This window comes from Panthera pardus, unplaced genomic scaffold (genome assembly GCF_024362965.1).
Source record: "Panthera pardus isolate Hobbes unplaced genomic scaffold, ASM2436296v1 HiC_scaffold_8, whole genome shotgun sequence".
Lineage (NCBI taxonomy): Eukaryota > Metazoa > Chordata > Mammalia > Carnivora > Felidae > Panthera > Panthera pardus.
The window spans coordinates 132036936-132055109 of record NW_026527013.1 but is presented as its reverse complement, the minus strand read 5'-3'; the positions used below and the strand labels follow the sequence as shown (position 1 = coordinate 132055109).

Here is an 18174-nt window from a genome sequence, read left to right as displayed (position 1 = left end):
TGGGAAATAGGATAATACCTTAGACACTGATTCTTAAAATCTAGTAGAAAACAAAAATTACTCTTTTCAGGTATCTGCATTTAAAAAGCATATACATGAGCATTCAACTCTATAATGAAACTATTCAGAAATTAGATTTCTTTAACCACCTCAATTCATGATCTATGCAGACATAAATTCAAATATAACTAGATTTAAGATAATAAAAACTAGGGGCGCCTGGGTGGCTCAGTCGGTTAAGCGTCCGGCTTCAACTCAGGTCACGATCTCACGGTCCGTGAGTTCGAGCCGCCGCATCGGGCTCTGGGCTGATGGCTCAGAGCCTGGAGCCTGCTTCTGATTCTGTGTCTCCCTCTCTCTCTGCCCCTCCCCCATTCATGCTCTGTCTCTCTCTGTCTCGAAAATAAATAAACGTTAAAAAAAAAATTAAAAAAAAAAGATAATAAAAACTAACAAACTCAAATTTAAAGCACTGAACCGTAAGAAAATATTCATAAAAGTAGGAAAGCAACAGAAATATTATTTTAAACTGCACAACAAAACCCAAACTATCTTTTGCACAAGCCTACAAATAACCAGTTAAGTATAAAAGATTTTGAAAAATTAAGAAGCTGGCAATAATTGAGTTTCTGTTAAAAATTATCTGTACAATTTACTCTGAAAACCAAACATGGAATTTTTGAGTTGAAGTTTGGTTCGTTAATTCGAAACACATTTGTTAGTGAAAACAGTGTTGATGCCCATGATGAACAAGATGGAAGGATAGTGATAGAAGAGATTCTGGGGGCACCTGGGTGGCTCAGTTGATTAAGCAGCCAACTTTGGCTCAGGTTATTGATCTCGAAGTTCGTGAGTTCAAGTCCTGCACTGGGCCCTGTGCCGACAGCTCAGAACCTGGAGCCTGTTTTGGTGTCTCTCTCTCTCTGCCCCTCCCCAGGTCATACTCTGTCTCTGTCTCTCTCAAAAATAAATAAATGTTAAAAGAAAATGTTAAAAAAAATTATAAAAACAATTAATAAAAAGAAAGATTCTGTAGAGCAATAGTGCACTCTTCATTTGAAGAGAGAAACTAGGGGTTGACTAGATCAAGACTAATTAAGGATCATGGGAAAAATGGCAAAGAGATGAAAACTATAAAAAAAAAAGTAATGGCAACAAATAAACTAATTAGATTCCTTTCTTTGGGATTAATGTTGACCCACCTCACTGATAGTGTCAAATTTTAAAAAATCTAAATTAAAGGTCTTGCTTTGGTCATTCTACCAATACTGACTCTCTCTGTTCTTATATCTAATAGAAAAGATAAATATCTTAGTATGATCTACTAAAAACTATAGGAATACATGCTATTTTCATAAATCTCAATGGAAACAACAAAGCAAATTTGGGCTCCACATCACCATTTTGCCTAGGACCAAACCTTCAGTAAGACTGTCATAAATGTGATATAAACTTTTCAAATTACATAAATTTTCCAAACTATCAGTATACATGCCACTGGGTAATCAAAAATCAAGATCAAATAGATACAATGACTCCATTATGCAGGAATAAGAGAACTCTAGTAAAGAAAGAAATTTCAAACATTGAAGGAAGCTACCTTTAAGTGGATGGTTGGGAAAATCCACATGGATTTTGCATGGACATTAGAATGAGCATTTTATAGGAACATAATCAGGAGTAATTTAACAGTGGAAACAATAACGATGGAAGCTTTTTTTAACCCATATGCCAGGTGCTGTGTGGCATGCTTCATCTCTTCCCCACTCATTTCCCCTAAATCCTAGGAGATTACATTTTATATAATGCCTCTTAAATAAGCAGCATTTATACTCTGTACTTGATGAGTATGATTTACAATAAAACTAAAATTACCACTTCATAGTATAACCCTATTAGAAATATAGTAGTGTATTGAAGAAATAAATACATGATATTGTAAAAACTCATTCTACTTCAAGTTGTAACCTTAGGAGAACTCTCAAACATATGCATAACAAGAAATATACAGATATATTTGCTACAGTATTGTTTGAAATAGTAAAAAATGAAAAACAACCAAATTGTTCATCTACCAAGGAAGAGTTTTTAAAATAAGTATGCTTTATTCAAACCATGGAATGTTATAAAGCAGTTAAAAGCTAATTAATTATTATCACCCAAAATAGCAAAGATGGAAAAAGACAATCTCAGTGTTGGCAAGGCATGGAGAACTCAAACCCCAGACAGTGATGGTCAGAAGGTAAACTGGGACAGACAAGCACTTCAGAAGACCACATGCAGTATCCACTAATGTTGACACTATGATATAGATAACCTAGGATACACATACTAAATTGATATGATGATGTATATATTCTATCAAAGTTCTACTCCTAGCTATATAGATGCACACAATATGTAAAGGACATGTAAAAGAATCTTCAGAGTACTATTATGTCTAATAGTTATAAATAAGAAAACAACCTAGATGTCCCAAAATAAAATGGAAATAAATAAACAGTAATATATTCACGTATTGGAATACTAGATAGCATTCAGGGTAGACACTCAGATAGACAGAATAATGTGGAGGAAGCTCGTAAATCTAATATTAAAAACAAGCCAGGGGTGCCTGGGTGGCTCAGTCAGTTAAATGTCCGACTTCGGCTCAGGTCATGATCTCACGGTTTGTGGGTTCAAGCCCGGCATCGGGCTCTGTACTGATAGCTCAGAGCCTGGAGCCTGCTTCAGATTCTGTGTCTCCCTCATTCTCTGCCCCTGCCTGGCTAGCACTTTCTCTCTCCCCCCCCCCACCCCCCACCAAAGAAGTAAAGAAACATTTAAAAAGTTTTTAAAAATAAAAAATAAAATAAAAACAAAAGCCAGACACAAAAGATCATATGCTAAATGATTCCATTTATATAAAGCTCGAAAATAGAGAAAATGAATCTATGTTGTGAGAGGTCAGGATATGGTTTCCCTGGTGGAAGAATATCCTGGGTGAAGGATAGTAACAAAAAGGAGGAAAAAAGATGGGGAGGCTCTTATAGTACTGGTAACATGCTACTTCTTGAACTGGGTACTAGGTACACAGATGCATTCATTCTGTGAAAATTCATCAACACATAATTTATGATTTTTGCAGTTTTCATTATACAACTACAAAAATCATGAATGTGTTTTATATATATATTCATATTTATATATATATTTATATATATACATATATATAACCAGCTTACTCTAAAAAAAACTAAAAAATCAGACGTGTGTATCAATATGGATAAATTCCCTGTATAATTTTGCAAGTAAAAATGTTTCAGAAGGGTAGGTTTGATATGATGCCACTTCCATTAATTTTAAAATCACAAAAAACAAAAGGTAAGATATATAGATAAACACCAACTTCAGTGTAGCACAGAAAGAAAGAGAGAGAAAAGGAGACAGGATGAAAGCACATAGCTTTTACTGTATTTGTGGCATTATATTTCTTAAAAAGAACGAAATCTAAAGAAATATAACAAAATATTCACATATGTCAAATTTGGTTATCTGGATGCCTATAATGATATTTTCTGAAAGTTTACAATATTTTAAAATAAAAATCTTAAGGAAAGCTACCCTTTGGATTCTGAACTAAACAGAATATTTAAAATAATTTTTAGTGAAAAACATTCCTAACTAATTTGCCCAGATCAGCAAATTAACAAATATTTTCATTTAGCTTAAGTTAACTGAGATGACTGATGGGTGCTTACTTTAGGTAAAGGTATTAGGTTTTAATACACATAATGCCTTTTGGACAAACCTAAAATATGATCCACATATAGAAAAAAAAAAAATGGTATACCCTTATTTGCCAAAAGAGAAGTTGGACCTTTTAAGTTGTACAACAATAAAATCACTAAACATTTAAGAGAGTTCAGCAGAAATGACCTTCAGAGCCTATCTGTGGAGAACATACACCTTCAATATACTCTGATACCTGACCCAAGACCACTTTGTTGCTTCTTAATGTTGTCCCACAGGGCTATCCTCAAAATGGGGCACTTAAGTAATAGTGGTTACATGGACAGAACTGTCAACCCCGCAAAACCAGGTCATCAGTACACCCACTAAAAAAAGTTATTCATCCCAGGAATACTGAGTCCCTTGTCCCAGATATAATTTTGCATCATTAACTTGGAGGTGGATTCAATGTGTAACTCACTGGTCTTTCGAAAAGACTGAAGCCACCATACACTTTAGGTTTAACAAGAAGTTTTATCGTCACTACCCTGCCTTTAAAATATGAAGAGGTGTGAGAAAAATACAAGTTTTAACTAGTTAGGGTTTTTTTGTTTTTTTTGTTTTTTAATAATAATCACTTCAAACCAACAGGTCAGGCTTTCCTAATACTTATCCTGGTGGATCTCATCCTATGTCTTTAAGCATTCTGTCCTTTGCTACAACCCTTCTTTCAGTGTCTGAGAGCAACTAATTAGTTAATATTTTAGGTAGTCTTTTAGAAATCACAAGACACAAATTCAGGTGAGATATTCAGGCATGCGCTACTTCCTTAAGATATTAACAGCTGCTTTTGGAGTGCCTGGTTGGCTCAGTCAGTTAAGCAAGCATCTGACCTCAGCTCAGGTCCTGATCTCACAGTTCTTGAGTTTGAGCCCCACATCGGGTTCCGTGCTGACAGCCCAGAGCCTGAACTTGCTTTGGATTCTTTGTCTCCCTCTCTCTCTGCCCCTCCCCTGCTTGCACTCTGTCTCTCTCTCTCTCAACAATAAATAAATGTTAAAAAAAATTTTTTTTAAGATATTAACAGCTGCTTTTGCTAAAAAAGTCTACATTATTAGAAGAGAACATGGAACATTACACTTTATTTTGTTAAATTTTTATTCTACAAAGATTCAAATCAGTTATGGACACAGCTCTGTAAAGCTGCCCCCAAGAAACTGGTGCCTTGCTATTTAGTGAAAACAAAATCATACAAATGTCAATTTTTCAGAAAGATTCAACTTCAACCTTGCATTTTTTATCTTGTTAAAACTGACATGTTTCTTTTCAGACATATAAGTTATTTTGTTTTCCATATTCCCAAACATCTTCTCAAACTGACAGTGCACATCTTTTTGAACTCAAATCAATGTGTACTAATTAATAGATCATTCTCTGAATTATACATTGAATGAGATTAAAAAAAGAATTCTGTTGTCTGCCAGGAATTTTTAAAGGAAAAATATTCTTTAGATCTTTTAAAAATTTATACACATTCCAGGTAGATTAAATATAAAATTATGAAAATACTAGGGCACAAAGAAATAATAAGCTTTTAAATATTTCCATGTGGTGATAGAATTCCTTTCCAGACTGTATCATTTCCAGAAGAATTCTCTGCTTCAGAACTTAGTAAGTGGAATAAATGGCTATATATTGCACATTGCTGTAAGAGATACAGAGACTGAGATAAGATAGAGATATATAGATGGATACAGACAAACACATAAATATATATATATATGTATATAAACACATAAATACATACAAATATACACACACATTCATTTATACACACACACACTTCTACATATATACAAAATAAGCAAGAGAAAGACCACTACCATTAATTAAATACCTGCTGTGTGCCAGGTATTTTTTGTGCTTGGAGATTTAATCTTCATCTAAGCCTATAAGGAAATTATTATTATTATTATTATCATTGTTGTTGTTGTTGTTGTTATTGTTACTTCTCACATGCCAAACTTAACCCAAGATCAATATAAACAAATAACACGGCAGAGCAAACATTTGACCCCAGGTGTGTCAAATGCAAAAATGGGACTATTTCCTACACGGTATGCTTAAAATACGTTTCAGATTTTAAGTATTGCTTTGTGTCTCTTTAACATAAAAAAAAATCATTCTGGCACTAGGAAGAAACATAGCTGATTTCTGAAACAAAATCTGATTTTATTCCCAAAATTTCAATATGGCAAGGGAAAAGTTGCTACAAAGATAATTCTTAGTTGAATATGTTCAAAATGTAATTCCTTGGTAATCTGGGTTTTGGCCAAGACAAATCAAAATCATAGATATATTACAAATGCCAAGTTTTCAAAGAAACAAAAAAAATGCAATAGCAACAGATGCATTCTCCCGAGACATTTGTGTTGAGCCTAGCTGTATCCAGAATCTGAAGAAAAGGGGGATTTTTTTTTTCTGTTTCGTTTTTATGAATAATAAATTCCTGGTTTCTGTTAATGTCAACCAGTTAAATAAGATTATATTTACTCCTTGGAAAATTAAACAAAAGAATATACTGAGAAAGAAAGGAGAAAGGAAAGAGAAAAAGAGGGAGGGTAAGAAAGAAAAAAGGAAAGAAAATTTTAAAAGGGGTTACGAAGGAGTCCATATCTGGTACTTTTAAAACCAAATCTATATTTGAAAATTTGTATTCAAAGATGGGATACAAAGAGCATCTGTGTTTTTCATTTCTTTTACAACATACTAATGTTAAAATTAACAAATTAACTTTAATTTACTTAAGTAAAAAAGTATTTCTGAGGATGGTGGACCACTGCACAAAATGTATTAAAATTGAAGGAAAGAAGCTATGAACAACTCAATAAAGAAGAGTGTTTCATTATTACAGAATGAATTTGTGTTATATTACCAAAAAAAAGTATTTATTTTTAAAATCAAAACTGAAACATCTATCTTAAAATAAAGATACATTTATGCTAGGTAAATAAATTGTCATAAAAAGTTACTAAATATATTCAAGTATAGAAGTCTTCCTTCATGGACATTAGGACTTTCCCCAAATGAAACAATGTTTTGCGAGATCACAAAATATTGATTTTAAATTGCATCTTTTTAACTTTGAATACTCAGATCAAATTTGAAATTACCTTTTTCTCAGAATTCTAACTAACCAAATCAATGAGATTTTTGATTTTTAAAATTATATTAGACTTACAAAAAATTATCTAAAATATCTTATTTTTTAGAGTAGTTTTATATTCAAAGAGAAATTGAGCAGAAAGTACACAGAGACCCATACATATTCTCTTCTCCATCTCCAAAATACATAAAGTTTCTATTATTATTAACATCTTGCATTAGTGTGGTACATTTTCTACAACTGATGAACTCATACTACAACACTGTTATTAACTAAAGTACAGAGTTAGGGTTCACTGTTAGTTTTATACAGCTCTATGGGTTTTGACACATTCATAATGTCATGTATCCACCATTACGTTACTATACAGAGTAATTTCACTACTCTAAAAGTCCACCTATTCAAAAAAATAAAAAATAAAAATAATAAAACTCCACTAATTTATCAGTCCCTCCCCACAACTCTGGCGACCTCTGATCTTTTTAAGGTCTCCGTAGTTTTGCCTTTTCCAAAATGTCAGAGAGCTGGAATCATACAGCATATAGCCTTTTCAGAGACCTTCATTCATTAATATTAAATTTCCTCCATGTCTTTTTGTGGCTTAATAGGTCATTTCTCTTGATCAATAAATAGTCCATTATATGTATGTATCACAGATTGCTTACCCATTCACCTCCTGAAGAACATCTTGGTTTCTTCCAAGTTTGAATAAAGCTTCTATAAACACTCTTGTACAAATTTTTACGTGGACGTAAGTTTGCAACTCATTTGGGTAATTACAAAGTAGTACAATAGCTAGACTGCATGGTAAGTATTACATGTATGTTTAACTTCATAATAAACTCCCAAACTGTTTTCCAAAGTGGCTGTATCACTTTTCATTCCCACCAATGAATCACAGTCCTTCTTGCTCCACATTCTTGACAGCATTTGGCATGTCAGTGTTTCAGATTTTAGTCATTCTAATAGGTATGTAGTGATATCTCATTTTTTAATTCCTAATTCCCTAATGAAATAAATACTAAGCATCTTTTCATTTCCTTGTTTTCCATGTGTATATCTTTTTTCATTAGATCTGTTTAAAGCTCTTGTTTATTTTTATTTTTTTAAATTTTTTTAAATGTTTAATTTTTTGAGAGACAGAGAGAAAGAGAGAGAGAGACACAAAGCAAGAGCAGGAGAGGGGCAAAGAGAGACAGAGACACAGAATCTGAAGCAGGCCTCAGGCTCTCAGCTGCCAGCACAGAGCCTGATGTGGGGCTCAAACTCATGACCGCAAGATCATGACCTGAGTTGAAGTTGGATACTCAGCTGACTGAGCCACCCAGGTGCCCAATCACTGTAGTTTTATACAAGGTCTTGAAGTCAGGGAGTGTCAGTCCTCTAACTTTGTTCTTCTTCAATATAATATTATTTACTTGTTGTCTTTTGTTTTCCAGATAAACTTAAGAATCAGTTTATCAATATTCACAGAATAACCTGTTGGCATTTTATTGTGATTGTGTTGAATATGTAGATCAAGGAAAGAAGACGTGACATTACAATTATATTGCATTTGTTTCTGCAGAGACATGGAATATCCTGTAGATCTTTGATTTTCTTATCTTTCATCAGAATTTTATAGTCTAATATTTTAACATAAATATTATATATTTTAATGTATGTATTTATATTATATATATTTAATACTGTATTTTATATTAGTTAGATAGATGATAGATAGATAGATAATAGATTTGTACCTGGGTTTCAAGATATTTTTGGTGCTAATATAATGGTACTATATTTTTATTTTTTTGAGTTTTATTTATTTTGAGAAAGGCAGGAAGAGGAGCAGAGAGAGAGGGAGAGGGAATCCCAAGCAGGCTCTGCACTGTCAGTGCAGAGTCCCATGTGGGGCTCAATTTCATGAACCACGAGATCATGACCTAAGCTGAAATCAAGAGCTGGACGTTAAACTAGCTGAGCTTCGCAGGTGCCCCAATGGTACTCTATTTTTCATTTCAAATCCCAGTTGTTCATTGCTGGGACAAAGGAAAACAACTGACTTGTATATTAATCTTGTTTTCTGCAAACTTGTTATCATTTATTACTTACAGGAGGTTTTAGTTTTGGTTTTATTTGGTTGATTTCTTTGACATGTTCTACATAGATAATCATGGTATCCGCAAATGCGTATTTCTTCCTTTCCAATCTGGCTGCTTTTTATTTCCTTTTCTTATTACCTTAGCTAGGATTTCCAGTATAATAGTGAATAGAAGTGATAAGGACACCCTTGCCTTATACCTGATCTTAGCAAAGACGCACTTAGCTTTTCATTAATGGCTGTGCATAGCATAAATATCCATGCAACCACCAGCCTAGTGAATCAATAGCATGTTGCTGACATACCAGAAGCTCCTAGAAACTCTACCTCAGTGTTTACCACCTACCTAGAATTTAACTATTATTTTTAATTTTGCTGTAATCACTTTTTTGGAACTTTATAGAAAAGAAATCATACATACATTATTCATTTGTGCTAGGTTTTTTTCACTCAACATTATGTTTATGAGATTCAAGCATGTTATTATTGGTATACTTAATCTATATTCATTGATTATATATATGTAATATTGTACATATTACAATGTACAATATTGTAGAGAAGATCCACAAAAGTTTTCTGTAAAAATAATATTTTCCAATCCTTCATCAATCTCAAACCTGTAAATAAGAGTTTACCACTTACTCGTCAAATCTAAATAACTTTTTAAAATTTCTGTCACACTTTTCAATAGCAAATATTAAAATTTTACATAAGGAACAATTGTTTCACATCAGCAAAAGGAATAATAATGTTTGTAATGTTTCCCAAGGCATCTCTATCTAGTTCAATGACAGAAAAATTTAGAACTAAATATCTAAGACCAAAACCACTAAAGTTTTTTTTATCTACATAGTTTATGCTAAATTCAAAAATCCTAATTCATAATTGTAGTGTTGGAAATGGCCAGAGTGTTTCCAGGCTCTATCAAATGTTCTAAACAATATTAAATGTGAACTGATAAATTATGAAGATTTCTTACTGCAATCTACTTTGACAACTTTGTCAGATGCTATGTCAATAAGAATATCACATTTAAAACCTGTAAAATTCATGTTTCAATTTTGACATAATTTCCATGATTCAGACTTTTTAAAATCAAAACAATACTCTTCCACTGAGCTCATTCACTAAAGAATGAAAAGGGTTATCAACTGTTAACCGAAAGTCAAATTTCTGGCAGTAAGCCGTATATCACATATCAAGTGCCTTATCACAAGGGCAATGCAGTAAGTAACTTTTCAGATAAAAGTGACAACTGACAAGAAATTTCTTCCCAAGTAATTTTCCCAAAACAAGCATTGCCTTTAATCATCATTCTTCCTACCAGTTTATAAACAGCAACTGAATTCTTTCTATATAATCATGAACACACATCTTTTAAGTTCTTCCTAATGAGATAGGGAATCAGTCCTTCCAGTACACTGAGCTGACAAAATTTATATATTTTTATAGTGGATTATGGATACAAATTCATTCCAATTCATTTTCACTATGCAAAGTGAAAAAAAGGACTTAATGTCTCTCTTACTGGAAGGTGGATTTAAATAGATATATTAAGATAGTCTTATTCTCAGATATAAAGAAATAAAAAAGAAAAAGAAAGAACTAAAGTTTAGTGCAAAAAGAGATTATGATGGCACAATTGCTGATATTAAATCAAAGGAAGTTACCTTCTTTTCATCAGAATACTCTCAAAATTCTTAACAATTCTTTGCCAGAAGATAAAATTAAAAATAATCCATTCTGCAGTAAATAGTATTATTGCAAAGCATCACCTTATGTTACGATTCAGAAAATGTTAACACAAATAGAAATTTAAGGTTAACAGCAAAAACACCTATATATTTTGTACAGAAAATACATCCAAATATTTGCATCACATATTTTTCTACTAATACCTGAATAGCTACAAAAACTGAGGGATGGAAAATATAGAGTATAGATGACTTACATTTGGAGGGTTAGACTTTAATTCTCTCTCCCAGGATTGAGGAGTCTTACTCTTTGTGCTTACAATGCTTCTTTCTCCAGGGTATTCTTCTACTTCCAGAATAGGTCAGGACAAAGCTTCAACAGACTTCTATTATTTGTTTGATCTAGGGGGAAATTATACTTTTAATCAATTATTACAAAACGCATCAAACTTTTTCTTACTGTGCTGGTGGGTGGGGGCTTCTCATTATTTTCTGTTGGATCTGATGTGAACAGAGAAAATAGGAATTGCCATTGTTGAATATTATAATAAATAAATCAAGTACTTTAAATTAACACCACTAAAAGAAACCCACATCCATCTTCTTTTTCATTTTTATGGCTAAGCAGCATAGCAAGAGAAAATTAATATTCAAAATCCAAATGACTACAAAAGCCTACTCAAATGTATTTTTAAAAGACTTTAACATAATTTTGCAAATCCATGAGTTTGAATGGACTGGCAGAGACGATTAGGTATCAAATATTTTTACTCATTCATTTTAATGTCTTAGAGCTAAAGAATTACAGGATGATTAGAAAAGTGTAAAGGAAAATCCATTTTTAAAAATTTTAATGGAATAATAAAAAAAGATGATTTCAAGAGCATGAGACAGACCAGAAACAGATAGCAGAGGGTCTGTAGGCAGGGCAAGAGATCTGGAGTAAAAATTTTAAAGATGGTACAAAGGTTAGGAACTGCTATTCAAACAAAGCATGTTGGTCAAATTAAAGTACACAACATGGGTACGTCCTAAATCCTGATTCATGTTAATTCTCTAGCAAATCTCTAAGATGTAAAAACGTAACATATACTACCTTTACAAGGACACTGAAATGTGATGTATGATTATCTGCTCCATGGTGGTATGAACATTCATAATTTTAAGGGAATTAATTGTATTCTACAAATTTTATCAAATTATAGTTTTCTAATAATGGATATTTTCTGCCTCATTAAAATGAAATATTAAGATAAATGTCTTCAACTTGTGCCATACCCTAGATCACACTCTCTTAAAGTCATTCATATTGCGTTCCATTAAATAATAAATTAGAATATAGGGGGAACTTTTGGAGAAAAACTGGAAATAAAATATAGACGTTTTGGGGAAACGTATCATTTAAAGCCAGTTTTTGCTCAGATATATAAGAGTATTACACTTGTGATTATTATTACAAAAAGAAAACTATAATAGGATTATGATAAATAAACAAAATCAATCAGTATCTGTATCAAAATAGCCAGATAAGAAAACCAGAGATACAGAGGCAGAAGAGTACTTCTTTAAGCCATCAGTGTAGTCACAAATTGATACTCGTGTGGTCACCTTTGTTTTTAACCATTGTAAGGGATATTTACCTGGCATACTCCAAAATTATCTCCAGATGAAACAAAAACACAAATTAGGCTACTAAAAATTAAAGCTTTGAGGAAACAAACTCATTTGAGATTAGAGTTTAGGATTACAGAAAACTGCAGTTTTCTTTTCAAAAGATTCAATTAATCTTGGCCTAATGTAACAGTCTTACTACTCAAATTTATAAACATGCACTTTCTGTATGAATGTCTCCATATGGCTTTTCAAACATAGGTAGTTCCACTTTTGTTTCTAGAACACAGGAATGGTTTTGCTGTATTTTGGATCAGTGAAGATCAATGTGCATTCCTTTAGGCAAGCCTTTTGAACTGACAAAGGATGAATGATTGACATCAGTAACAAATACTTTTTGTTGTCCTGGACTGACATGTCATTTATAGCAATACCTATGCTAATTAATGCCATACATATCTACCAGATGTGTCAGAGAAATATGCCAGACCTTCAGAGAATATAGCTTGAGTGTGGCTAAAATTACATTATAGATATGGAAATGTATCCCTTTGTGATATAGAACTAATCTCCCTCCCTCCCTTCCTCTCTCTCCGTCACACACACATTCACACACACATGTGCACACACGCAGAATATACTTTCTAGGGTAGAGAAAACCCCATTTAGCCATATAATCACCTATGCCTTGTATTTTCCACTGGTATTTTTTTTTGTTTTTTACTGCAGAAAGCAACCTGTACCTTACCAAGTTTTAATACACTATAAATTCAACCCTAAGAAATACAGGACATAAAATATAAAAAATACAAGTTGTGGCCTTCACAAACTACACTATCATCATGACACTTTACCATATTATATTAAAATTTTGTTCTCAGATCTTCAACTACACTGGTAGATCATTAACAATGAGTACTATTATTAATCATCTTCATTTCTCCATTCTCTAGGACATAATTTGGTATACACTGGGTACCAATTTTTGTATGTGTGTATTTCTTAAATAAAAGTTAAGTTCTACAAGGTCATCAAAATTACACATAGCATTTTTGTCAATACATTCAATATATACAGAGAAAGAATTAATAATGTTGGCAACTAAAATCCGTAGTCATTGAATCAAACTGGTAAAGAACTCCTCTCAGCGTCTGGCACATAGCTAGCACTCAATAAATGTGAACTGTGAACTATAATCAGGGTGAGCATTCCTCCCTGATTGCAGGGGTTAAATGACATTCATCCTTACTATAATTATTAATAGTTATCCCTTTCCTTCTTTTTTTTTCTTTTTTTTTTAATTTTTTTTTTTAACGTTTATTTATTTTTGAGACAGAGACAGAGCATGAACGGGGGAGGGTTAGAGAGAGAGGGAGACACAGAATCTGAAACAGGCTCCAGGCTCTGAGCTGTCAGCACAGAGCCCGACACGGGGCTCGAACTCACATACCGCGAGATCGTGACCTGAGCCGAAGTCGACGCTTAACCGACTGAGCCACCCAGGCGCCCCTCCCTTTCCTTCTTAAAAGTCTCCCAGTTTAGATGATAACTTTATATAGTCATTGAAGGTAGAATTAATTATTATTCATTTATCATTTGATTATTTTTGTCAATAAATTTTTGGGTTTTTTTTTTCTTTTTCCCATGATGCTGTTATATGACAAGAATATTTTGTTAGGATTAGAATAAACAAGATTCATTCTTTTAACATGAACAAATTCACATAGATGGTCAAAGGTTTACTAAATCCTCACATCCTTAAAGCTAAACATTTTATAATCAACGTAAGGATCACTTCCTAGCTGACAAATCCAAATGTGAATTCTTAATTCTTGATTTGTGTAATTTCTCTCACTCAGTTTATTTTTCACTCCTTCCTTTTTAAAACTCTCCCTTTGGCTTACATGACACTCCTCTTTCTGAATTCCTCTCCTAACTCTGAGATCTTTTTTCAGTCTCTACTAGTTCCTATTCTTAGGAGTACCTCCTCAATGTCACTTTTCCCAAGACTTCATTCTAGACTATGTCTTAACCAGCCACTGTATTTCCAGTATCAACCACTACCTGTGGCAAACAATACCCGAATGTATATATTCAGGCCACACCTCTCTCCTGACTGGCAGATGTAAAATTCCTACTGATTGTACAATCTCCTTTCTCCAGTCTTAACTCCCTCTAACCCGCACTCCACAACACAATCCAAGTGGGTTTTTACTTTTTTGTTTATTTTCTGAAATACAAATCTAGTAATATTCTTTCTAGCCGAAGGAAACAGTCAACAGTTAAGGAAGGAATGAAGTCCTTCAGAGAATTCACAGACAACAGAAGACAAGGGGGGAAATCCAAACCTACTAGAATGAGAGGGAATCTATTCGTGATATCTCATTTGTAATGCGAGCATGTTTCACTTACAAAAATTATTGCGTGCCGTGGTTAGGTTTCAGGGCAAATATTACTAGAAAGAATAATATGGTAAACAAATACATTATGAGGATCACAAAATACCACTCACAAAAGAGCACTCAAGTTTTAAGTATATACCATTGTCTCTATAAAGTCTCTTCCACCTCTACAATGATAGTCCTTTTCCTGTTTCTCCAAAGATAATTTCAAATTCATAGTCTTCACATCCATCAAATATCTTCAAACACCATTCTCACCATTATTCTTTGCATAATACACCCAATCTGACAAAGTTTTCCAAATATATATTTCATAAAATACCCAAAGCTAAGACTGAAGCAGGTGGGTGTAAGATAAAATAAAGTTGTAGGGTACTAAGGTAAAGTCTCAAAAGGGGTGGGTTTTAACCCTCTCAGATGACTGTATTTGCTACTGCCTTTGTTGTGTAGGCATGCAGGCTTAGTCTTGCCAAATGTGAATTTTTAAGACAGGTTGAAAAAGCAATGTGTGTGTGTGTGTGTGTGCGCGCACGTGTGCGACAGAGAGACAGAGAGAGAGACAGACAGACACAGAGACATAGAAAGATTCAATTTTTAAGATTTAACAAGTTTTATATTTTTTTTAAAAAAATGGTAAGTATTAACAAATATTATTTGCAAGCTCTGTAAGGGACATGGATCGCCCCTTTTTGACATCAAGGTTAAGTTGAAGAGCTTAGAGCCTATGACCTAAAAGCCATGTATAATATGGTTTATCAAGGAAAGTGTGGTCTGTGTTCTGACCAACCAATAAAAACTCTTTTGGCATATAATCCATTTACATGTTAAGATAGCCTTGCTATTTAATTTCATTATCTAAAACAGCCTGTGAGTGCAACTTTCCATCCTCTCTTTGACTCAGCTCTTTATCCTCTACTGCCTCTTAAACATCTTCACTTGAATATTCTGGTTCTGACCCTTCTTCAAATTAATAATGGCTTATATGTCTTCAGAATTGTATCTCAAACCTTCTGTTTACTCAAGAGCACTCAAGTTTTCTTAAATATATACCAAAAGATGTCTCTATAAAACAGCCTAAAAACAATGTCTCTTCCACCTCTACAATGATAGTCCTTTTCCTGTTTTTCCAATGACAATTTCAAATTCATAGCCCTCACATCCACTAAATATCCTTAAATACCTCTCTTACCATTAATACTTGCAGAATACACCATTATCTGACAAGGTTTTCCAAATATATAAGATGTTTTTATAATCTATTAGACTGACATGGGGGAGAACTGAAACACGTGAATACCTAAATTCAATAAATTTGACTTCAAATCATAGAAATATTTCCCTGGCGCCTTTCCTTATGAATGTATCAATTAGCGTCATTTAACAGAAGGGGTTCCTCAATATCTACCAAGTAAATCAAAACTTGTTAGCCCAAAACCTAAGGCCCTTCATTTTAGCACCTAATCTGCCTCTCCCATATATTGTTCCTCTTAGTCTCCCTTACATTCCAGAATAGAATCAACCATTTCATGCTTGCCTTGATCAGCCTTTAAAGTCTCAATTTTCTCCATCTAGACTGTGTCTCACCTCTCAAATTCTATTTGTTCAAATTGCACTATACCTCAATTCAATTACCATCTCCTCCATGAAGCACTCCCTTATTTTTTTAGCCAGAAGTAATCAACCCGCATAGCATTTTCTCCATCTCACATGTAATTAAAAACTACTGAAAATACAGAATATGCCTTATTTACCTGTGTCTTTCTTAGAAATAATTTTTACTACCAGTATTTTCAAGTTTAAAAAAAAAAGCCTGTCAAAAATATGTGTCATGGAGAACTACCAAGTCATTATTTGACTTATTCTGTAGAAAACCTAATAGACAAACTATACTTAGTCAAATAAAACATTTGGTTTGAAATATCTACTCTGAAGTTCTCAATCAATATTAAAATTTAGAACTCACTGGGGTGCCTGGGTGGCTCAGTCAGTTCAGCATCTGACTTCAGCTCATGTCATGATCTCACGGATCATGTGTCCGAGCCCCACATCAGGCTCTGTGCTGACAGCTCAGAGCCTAGAGCCTGCTTCGTTTTCTGTGTCTCCCTCTCTCTCTGCCCCTCCCCTGCTCGTGCTCTGTCTCTCTCTCTATCAAAAATAAACATTAAAAATTAAAATAAAATAAAATAAAATAAAATTTAGAACTCAAAACAAAATTATATGTTTTTTGCAAAAATCGTGTTATATGATAATGTATTTTAAATGATATAATAAATCTCTCCATAAAGACCACTAATGTAATCCTCTGCATTTCATGGAAAGTAAAATCAAAACTAGCATACTCAACAAATTGGAGGTTACCAAAGGGGTTGTTAAGAGTTGAAAAAGTACAAAATTACATTCCAAAGTCTACTTTTATTAGTGGTAAATTTCAGAAAATGGAATATTCACATCTGAATTATCTTAGGGAAGAGAACTCACTTACATAAACTTTGGGTCAAGCATGAGACCCGAAATAAAATGAGTTGTCAATGAATGACCAGGATCTTCTAATTGGGAAGACTTCCTTTGCCTCTGGCTCACCCTATAAACTCCTCCATAGTTTATAGGAAAGATTCACAGAAGAAAGTAATTTATCTAAGATCTCAGAGAGTGTAAGCGGCACAGATAGGACTGGAGCTGGGTATAACTGTCCTAATCCAGTCGTCTTTCCTTTCAACCAATGCAAGCCAAATTTACTCAAAACGTAATATATAAATATCCACATATAATCTTTAATTTCTCTAGCTATGTTTCAAAATAACCATTTCCACTAAATAACAAAGATAATCAAAATTAGAAAATACCAATATTTTTTGTACTTGTAGTCTCCAGAGAATGCTTATTACACTATAAATTTCACATTACATGTATTTCACTTATATATCATACATGTTTGTAACTAGAGTCAAATAAGGATATCACACTTCTAAAACTAATAATCTTCCATTCTTAAAAAGGCACAACCCGTATTAGCATCAATAGATACACATTTAAAGGAGATCTACTCATTTTATGCATAATTTCTGAGTAGCTGATGGTATTTTAGTTTATTTATGAAGTGGGAAAAAAATTCTCAGCACAAACAAGCAGTGGGGGTGCAGTGGCGGCGGGGGGCGGGGGGGAAGACCACCTTATCTATATTGCCCTGACAATTGAGTATGGACAACAATATTTTCTAAATGTACCCTATTCAGCGCTGGATATGTAATTACCTTCAGTTCATAGTCTAGACATTAATGCTTTCATAGTATTTAAGACTCCTTGTAACATGCTTGCAGCTTTAAGTAAGCAAGGCTAAATCTTGACCAGATAAATTAGCAAAGAATGCAATAAAAGCTGCAATAAAAGAACTTTATCCTACAAACCTTCAAGTTGCTGCTAAATGAGATTTCTTTGAAATGCAGATCAGTTGAACTAGATTAGTGAATTTTAGCTCCTGTCAACATCATAACAAAATACAAA

The 18174-nt window shown here is 33.3% G+C and overlaps 1 protein-coding gene across 8 annotated transcripts in view; it reads right to left on the bottom strand.

Moving 5' to 3' along the window:
• Window positions 1-18174, bottom strand: part of FOXP2 (forkhead box P2) — a 565305-nt gene that overhangs the window by 485561 nt on the left and 61570 nt on the right. For 7 of the 8 annotated variants that reach the window (XM_053897463.1, XM_019418068.2, XM_053897470.1 and 4 more), the window contains exon 2: window positions 10918-11062. The exons of the other annotated variant lie outside the window; for it this stretch is intronic. The gene's annotated coding sequence lies outside the window, so the exon portion shown is untranslated. The remainder of the gene's footprint in view (window positions 1-10917; window positions 11063-18174) is intronic. 8 annotated transcript variants of the gene reach the window in all.